The following is an 8,682-nucleotide window of genomic DNA, read 5'->3' as shown; positions in this document are numbered from 1 at the left end:
TGAACTGATGGATGAGGGTTCCTCAGAGCTCTGTCACTTTCTCCTTAGAGGATGGGGAAGGCTTCCAAGGCATGAATCTGTCTAATGTTTTGTTGGATCCTTTGCATAAATGCCTCATCCCTGTTTTAGATAAAACCTCATCTTATTCCTCTACTCTTGGGCATCTCTGACAAGGCAGGGCCCTGGCTGCAGTTACCATTGGATGCCAGGATAGGCTGAAATCACAAGGGGGAGACTGAAGTGTGGGGGAAGAGAATGGGAAGGTTGGAGACAGAGAGGGGCAGAAATTATAGCTGTGCCCAGGCTAGAGGGGCTCAATGTCTTAAGAACACCCTGGGACTTAGACCCAGACAGACCTGGGTTCAAACCTCCCATGCAGCTGTGACGTAACTGCCCTGTGGCTCATTTTTCCCATCAATAAAATGAAGGGTGGCCGGGCACAGTGGCTCATGCCTGTAATCCCAGAACTTTGGGAGGTTGAGGTGGGCAGATCATTTGAGCTCAGGAGTTCACAGCCAGCCTGGGCAACATATAGAGACCACATCCCTATTAAAGAGCAAAAAATTTAGCCAGGCATGGTGGTGCATGCCTGTGGTCCCAGCTCCTCAGGAGGCTGAGATGGGAGGATCTCTTGAGCCCAGGGGTTCGAGGCTGCAGTGAGCTATGATCACATTACCGCACTCCAGCTTAGGTGACAGAGCAAGACCCTTTCTCTAATAATAATAATAATAATCAAATAAATGTATAAATAAAATGGAGACAAGAGTACCTACCTCAGAGCATTGCTGTGAAGATGGAGCCCATAAGTCCATGCATAGCCCTTGGCACACAGTTGGCATTGATAAGTGATAGCCCTAATGCTACTGCTGAGATGTAGAAGGATTTTACTTTTTATTTACCATCCTACCTTTTTCTGTATGTGACTCATAGTCTAAATCAAGAAATCAAGATCTTGCTGGGAGAAGGAGATCTGGATTTATTGCACATTTTTAAAAACAATTTCAACTTCCATTTTAGATTCAGGAGGCACAGGTGCAGGTTTGTTACATGTATTGCACATTCTTTTTTTTTTTGAGACAGTGCATGGCTCTGTCACCCAGGCTGGAATTACATCACTGCAACCTCTGCCTCCTGGGCTGAAACCACCCTCCCACCTCAACCTCCCGAGTAGCTGGGATTACAGGTGCAAGCCACCATAACCCTCTAATCTTTATATTTTTGGTAGAGACAGAGTTTCACCATATTGCCCAGGCTGGTTTTGAACTCTGAGGCTCAAGCGATCCTCCTGCCTTGGCTTCCCAAAGTGCTAGGATTACAGGTGTGAGCCACTACGCCCAGCCCTTGTATTGCACATTCTTTATGGCCCCCGGGGAGGCTGCCTTCCCTCTCAGTGTTTCCATGCTGCCCCTTGACTCACAATAAAGCATCAGCTTCTGCTCTAGCATGGGATGTGACTTGCTCTGGAGAAGAGGCACTGAGTGTAGCCAGAGCAGCCTTTAGAAGCAGAGCAGCTGGGCGTAAGTTCAGATGCATCATGGAGGACATCTGCTTGGAGGAGCGGACAGGGAGACAGCTCATCCCATGACATTAGGGCTGCTTGTCTGTTTCCCACTCTGGGTTCTCAACTCCTTAGAGGCAAGGATCCTGCTTCCCAGGGATTTCAGAGAGGAAATAAATGCCTGTGAAACACTGAGCACAGTGACAGGTGCACAGTCCTCACGAAATGGTCCCTACTCAAAATTCAAATGCTACTGCTGATCATAATGCTTATGACATTCGTGATGCTTATATTCTTAAGGTGAGGCTTTTAGGAGACACTCGATAAATGTCTGTCAAGCTGAAAAAAAGTCTGTGATGATCATTTACAGAGTTTATTCTTTCACCGCCTGGGTGGGTTGACATCCTTGAGCCTATAAAGTAGAGAAGGATGGAAAAGATTCTATTTCTTCTGAAACTCCAGGAAATCTTGTGGCTAAAGCTAAGAAAATGGTGTCCCATCATTCTAGATGGAAGAGCAAACACGCAGGAAAGTTCTCATGATTTCCCCTGAGTCACCTAGTGTCTTCAACATCCAGAAGCATCCACTCTCAGCAAAGTGGAAGCTTAAAAGCCGTTTTAGTTTGGAACAAACATCGTTCTTCTTTATCCATTAATATGACATTGAACCACTTCAACCTTCCACTCTTTCACAGGTCAAACATGGTCAAATATTGACATCATAATAATAGAGATCAATTTCACAAACATCTATTGCATTGAAATAAAAGAAGAAATTGATTGCCTAATATAGATGAGTTTCAGTATCCATTTTTTCAAACGAGAGCCTTGCAAGAAGCCAACAGTTCTTATTCTACATCCACAAAGTTGTGACCAAAATGAACTACATTTCCCTTTCTTCAACAGCCTGTACATATGTTTAAAAGACTTTGGTATCGGTTTTATGATTCATTATTTTCTCAGGCTTACTCTGGGAATGCTATCATTGAATAAAAATTTATTTTTATTTAACAAACACTCAGAGCTCATGATGTGCCAGGCACCGTTCTAGGCACTTCATACACATTAATGCATCTTATTCTCTTAATGGTTCTAGTGAGATAGGTACTATTATTATCCATGTTTTACAGATGAAGAAAGTGAGGCATGCAGAGGTTAAAGAAGTTTGCCCAAAATCACAAGGCTATTAAATACTGGAGGCAAGATACACCTCTTGTCACTGCTATACTGTCATTTCATGTCAACAGGTGAACACCAAAACAATGACTAAAAATGGTATAGCTTTTCTCAGCAGGATTTCTTGACTTTCTTTTCCCCATCTTCTTGGCTATGGGGTGTTTTTTTTTCTTTAATCTTTCATTAATGGTTTGGGACCTTATTATACCTATTCTTTCATTACAAGCTGTTGAAACCACCACACTTTTTATTTTTTAAAGATACTTACGGTATATAAATAATTAAATAGCAATTTCAACTCCCCGTATAGTCGAGCCTAAGAGGCATTGTACAGTTTGGGTCTCTGTATTTATTCATTCCCTCTCTTCCTTCTTTGAAAGTGTTGGTTTTCGAGATACTTATGTAGAACCCACATTTCACTATGCATTTACTTAGCTGACAGAACACAGTTACATTCATTGCTTTCTGCCCACACTTATAGTCCAGGTTTTCCAATAGCGCTATTAAGTATTTAAATGAATTCTTTGTGAATATATTTATATATCTGTACATTTGCATTTAATATAGACACAAATCATTGTTTGGAAGATTGCATTTTAGCCTGTGGTGAGTTACAGGCTCATAATGGCAGTAATAGCATGAAAGAAAAATTTTCAAATTTATGTACAGGTAGCCAATGCTGAGATCATAAATTAAATGACAAAAAGCAACTAAAGTAGTCATCAACACTCTGGCTGGGTGTGGTGGCTCATGCCTGAAACCCCAGCATTTTGGGAGCCCTGCGTGGGAGGATTGGTAGCCTGAGACCAGCCTGGGCAACATAGTGAGACCTCCTCTCTCTATAAAAAATTTTAAAAATTAGCTGGACATAGTGGCATGCATCTGTGGTCCCAGCTACTTAGGAGATCGGGACAAGAAGATTGCTTGAGCCCAGGAGTTTGAGGCTGCCATAAGCCATGATCATACCACTGCGTTCCAGCCTGGGCAACAGAGCGAGACCCTGTCTCTAAAACAAAAACAAAAACAAATTCTTTGTTTGCCTTCGACCAAAACCCTAACCTGTCTCTGAATAAAGAGCATATTTAATCAAGTCATGAAGCTTTCTAGAAAAGCAGCCCCTGCATCTAACAAGACATCAATTTCTGAACAGCTTAATTGAATTAACGAGAAGATTATTCACTTGGCAGGATGTTGTGTGTGTGTGGTGGAGGGGGTGGTGGTTGTTGATCACAGAGCAGCCAGATTCAGGCACAATTGGCTACTGCTGTCAATTTAATTAGTAGTATAGATCCTGTCTCAAATAGTTCTTCATTCCAGTATTTGGTGTTAAAAGAAGAATCAATCATCCTTGGTCTGTTTGGTTGAGTGCATAAGTTACTTCTCTGATATTTAAAGATGCCATATCTTTTTCTCCCCATTCACTCATTCAACCACACAACATTGAACACCACTATGTAGCTAGGAACTGGGGCTACAAGATGATGCAGAGTCTTTAAGGGTAGAAACATTTGAGGTCATTTAGGTGAACTTGAAGGAGAACTCATTACTTTGCCTCTGAAGAGATTTCCTTTATGGACAATTTCAGGCTTCATTTTGAAAATGTGTGAATAACAACTTATTAAAATGTTAATGTCAGAATTTTAGGATTCGCAAAACAATGCTTTAAACCTCTAGTTTGTGGCATTTACAATTACGTTTCCTGAAATGTTTTGAGTTGTGTTTTTTTCCAGATTGTCTTTTCATGTGGTAGATGGGAGAACAGGAACTTCTCAAGGGAGTAATTCCACAGAGCAGGGTAGGACACTGAGCTGGTGATAACCAGGTTGGCCTGATTAGAAGAGCTTCTAGGCACAGCTCTCCAGTCCCCAAATCCCCAACTCTCACCTGACTTTTCACCACTAGAGCATCATAATTTTGGGTCTCAGATGCTGAGGTAACATCAGAAGTCCCAGATAATACTGGGACAGGGACACCTGGAGTGGCAGTGGGAGAAGGACTGTAGAAGGCGTAGTAGGCAGAGGAGCTGGAGGCACACCTGGGTCATACTCTGCAGCCTCCAGTACCTGGCCTTTGTTAGACCTCCTCATCCAGAGATGCTTAGAGAGGAGGATGGAAGGAAGGCATGTGGCTTTCCCCTCCTTTTATTGTAAGAGAAGGGCTGCCCTTCCAGATTCAGATTCAGGGTCGTTAGCACCGGTTGAGTGAAGACCCTCTGACCACCTGCTCTTTTGTGACCATCACACACCCGTAAGCATCAGCTCCAGGAATGTGTCTTCTTCCCGGGTGGTGAGCTGAGCAAGTTCGTCTCCAGGGCCAGCCTCTGTGCTGCTAGCGGAGTGGCTAAGAGCAGAAACAAGCTGATGAGTGGGGCCTAAAGCCACAGGGACTGCTCTTTATGAAAGTGAATAAATAGTTAACGAGGGAGAGAGCTCAGCCTCACCCATCTCAGCAAGCCCAGGTATAAACCCTGCACCCCTCTGCTGCTCTTCCAAGGCTACCGCAACAGCTTCTTAGACACCAGCAAACATGATTTTATGAATGCTCTCTAGATGGGAGCCCAATTAGTTTTTGCCCCATAACGTTAGTGTCTTCAAGCAGCCACGTTCTCATCTTCAATGGTTTTTAGCTAAAATGAACATCTTTATTTGTATATAGTAATTGATGAGAGTAATTTGCTTCAAAATAGACGTTACGGTTTAAAGGACAATCTATGTGCTTAAAACATTCCAGAAATGCCATAATTAAGTTGCTAAAAGGATATCATACGGAAAATGACTTATATGTGAGAATGTGTAACATAAACCATATTACCTACAATTTCTCTAAATGTTGAAAGGATAAGTATTAGCCCGTAAAAGTGATTTACGCAATGTCAATTCCTTAAACAGAAGGTGTTCCAGTTACCCATTGCTGCATAACAAGCTACTCACTGGTGGCATAAAGCACCAACAGTGACTGTTTATCATTATTGTTGTTGTTATCATCTGTCCTGGGTTTGGGAGGCAGACATAGTTCCAGTTGACATTTCTCGCTCAAGGTCCCTCAAGTGGCTGTAGTCAGATTACGGTGACCGAGGCTGGAATCATCTCAAAGCCTTGCTCACTCACATGTCGGGCAGTTGAGGCTGATGGTCAGCTGCTGTATTAAGCATGTCTTTTATCCTGGTACTTGGACATCCAGGGTCTTGCTGGCACTAGAGGGACTTCCCCTCCCAGGGCCAGCTAATTCATAGAGATAATGAATGACTTTCATATGCAAACCAACCAATCCAGAGCCCTGTACCCCAACCACCTCCTTTATTGAGCTTTTCCAGCTTGGGCCACTTACCTACCTGCTCAGGGACCAGACAACTAGAGACTACCCCTATATCCTAGAGACCACGGAAATTACTCAAGCCAATCCTAAACCTCCTCAGCCTGCCTTTCTGTTCCTTCCCACAGAAGCTACAATAAAGACTCTTGCCCACATTTTCCCCTCACTCTCTCTGCCTCCTGACCATCCTTAGCACTTCCCTGTATCATCCCCCATGGTGTGGTGTGCCTTTGTTTCCAGGGATCCGTGAGGGTAAAAACTTCTTCCTTCATAAGAGTCATTTCTGTGTCTATGTGTGTTACCACACTTCATTCAAACAGATCACAGGTACATTTTCAAACAGCTGGGACCTCAGCTATTGGCCAGATCGCTGGCATGTGGTATTTCCACGAGGCTTGGGCTTCCTTACCTTATGACTGTTGGGTTCCAAGAGCGAGCATCCTGGGGGAGAGAGAGAGCTAGATAGAAGTTGTATCCACCTTCTAATGACCCTCACGAGTCACTCAGCATCCCTTCTGTCATGCTTTCTTTGTCAGAAGCTAGTCAGTAAAGCCAACCCATCTTCAAGGGGAAGGGAATGAGATTTCACCTCTCAACGGAAGAGTGCCAAAGAGTTTGCAGCCATGTTTTAAAACCACCACAGGTGGATTTTATTCATGGATCTGTTCATGAGTCCTTAAATAACCAATGAGCTCAGCTTAAGAAGAATAGTTTTGCTCAATTCAGATATTTCCATATGTGGAGATCAGGTTCCATTTTTGAAACGGTGTCTTTATCACTCATCTTCCACTGTTTCATCATGGCAACGTGCATATTTTTAAAATTGTACCTCTTTTGATATTTCACAACTCTCGATGCTGTGATCTTCAATGCCTTAAGCAGGGCTAAATTATTGAAAATAATTTGAAATGGTTTTAAGTCCCAGTTTGAAACTTTATTTTTTCTTCCTGTCAAGCCACTATCTTAACACAATTTGGAATACAGTGTTCGTTTAGAGAATTGACTGTAGGCCAAAATTAAAAACAAAAACAAACATTTAAAAATCAATCAATTAAAATGTAAAAATTAGGCTATGTGGAACATGAAAAGTGGTTATTAGGATTTTTAGCTGTAGTGTGACTTGACTGACAAAAATTTCTGTTTTTCTAATCAAATGGTTGCTTTTATTTTTATTAATTTATTTGAGAAAAAGGACTTGAAGAAAATGGTAGAGAGAGCACTCAATCTCCTAACTGATGAGTAAGTGATTAATTCAAAATTCTTGATGACCCATTTTAAGACAGGAGATAGGGAAAGAGGAAGGTTTTTGCATAGTGCTTTGGTTTCACTGGCAAATAATACCAGAGTAGCTAAATCTACTTCAAGAAAATATGATAAAGGCATTAGAAAGGTCAATCTCAGCATGAGAAAAAGGCAAACCTAGCTGCCTGGAAAATCCTTTAAAAATATCCAAAATTAAATGAACATTAGGGTTTGGAATTAAGGAAGCCGGACTAAGCATAAGAAATGTATAGACAAGTCAATAAAAACAAAGCAAGAAGGGAGATGTCACTTAGTAAAGCCCTGAGCCGAGAGAGAAAACACTCTTCCAAGAAACATCATAAGAAAACATACAGAAAACCCTTTTCTCATTTTTAGATGGGCGTCATGGGCAGAAGACATAAAAAAGGCAGGGGTTTGGAGTAGCAACTTGGTGCCCAGCTAAACAAAAGAATTAGTTTTTACATCTACAGGTTCTGAACGCTTCACCTCTTATGGAATTTTTCCCATCATTGTGGAGATAATAGCTCTCCTTTTTGTGACTTGATGAAGTGCAAAACAATTACAGAAGGCTCAACGTCGCATTTGATAACACCAAAGAAAAGGAAAGCAGAAAGTCTCCTAGGAATTCAGTCTCTGGCATCCAAAGCAGATGGCTTGGTGACGGCCCTCCTCCTCTTGAAGGCTGCAAGAGCATGGCAGGAGTTGGTGTCAGGAACAGTCTCGCCCGAGTCTCTATGGCGTGAAATCAGAATATATCCATCTTTTCTTCATTTGGTGAAATAAGGTGTTTTTTAAAGTGTTTCTTCATTAGAAACCCTCTCTGTTTAGTTTTCTTTCCTTCCTTCCTTCCTTCCTTCCTTCCTTCCTTCCTTCCTTCCTTCCTTCCTTCCTTCCTTCCTTCCTTCCTTCCTTCCTTCCAACAGAGTCTTCCTCTGTTGCCCAGGCTGGAGTGTAGTGATGTGATCTCAGTTCACTGCAACCTCCACCTTCTGGGTTCAAGTGATTCTCGTGCTGCAGCCTCCCAAGTGGCTGGGACTACAGGTGTGCACCACCACGCCTGGCAAATTTTTTGTATATTTAGTAGAGACGGAGTTTCACCATGTTGGCCAGGCTGGTCTTGAGCTCCTGACCTCAAGAGATCCAGCTGCCTGAGCATCCCAAAGTGCTGGGATTACAGGCATGAGCCACCACGTTCAGCCTTCATTTTCATTTGTGAGATAAAATGTCTCTATTTCTTCCAATTTTCCTTTAAGTCATGAAGACCAACTCTGGTCTAGATGCTACGATTCTCTCACAGTTTATATTAGCTGAAAAGTTTATATTTGCTTAGGCACACCAGGTTCTTTGTTTAAACTGTAGCACTCTCTGCTAATTATTATCTTTAACCCATGGGACACTCTGACCCTCAAGATCTTTTTCCATCCTATTCCAAAA

The sequence above is a fragment of the Papio anubis genome, chromosome 1 (genome assembly GCF_008728515.1).
Source record: "Papio anubis isolate 15944 chromosome 1, Panubis1.0, whole genome shotgun sequence".
Taxonomy (NCBI): domain Eukaryota; kingdom Metazoa; phylum Chordata; class Mammalia; order Primates; family Cercopithecidae; genus Papio; species Papio anubis.
This window is presented reverse-complemented; position numbering follows the sequence as displayed.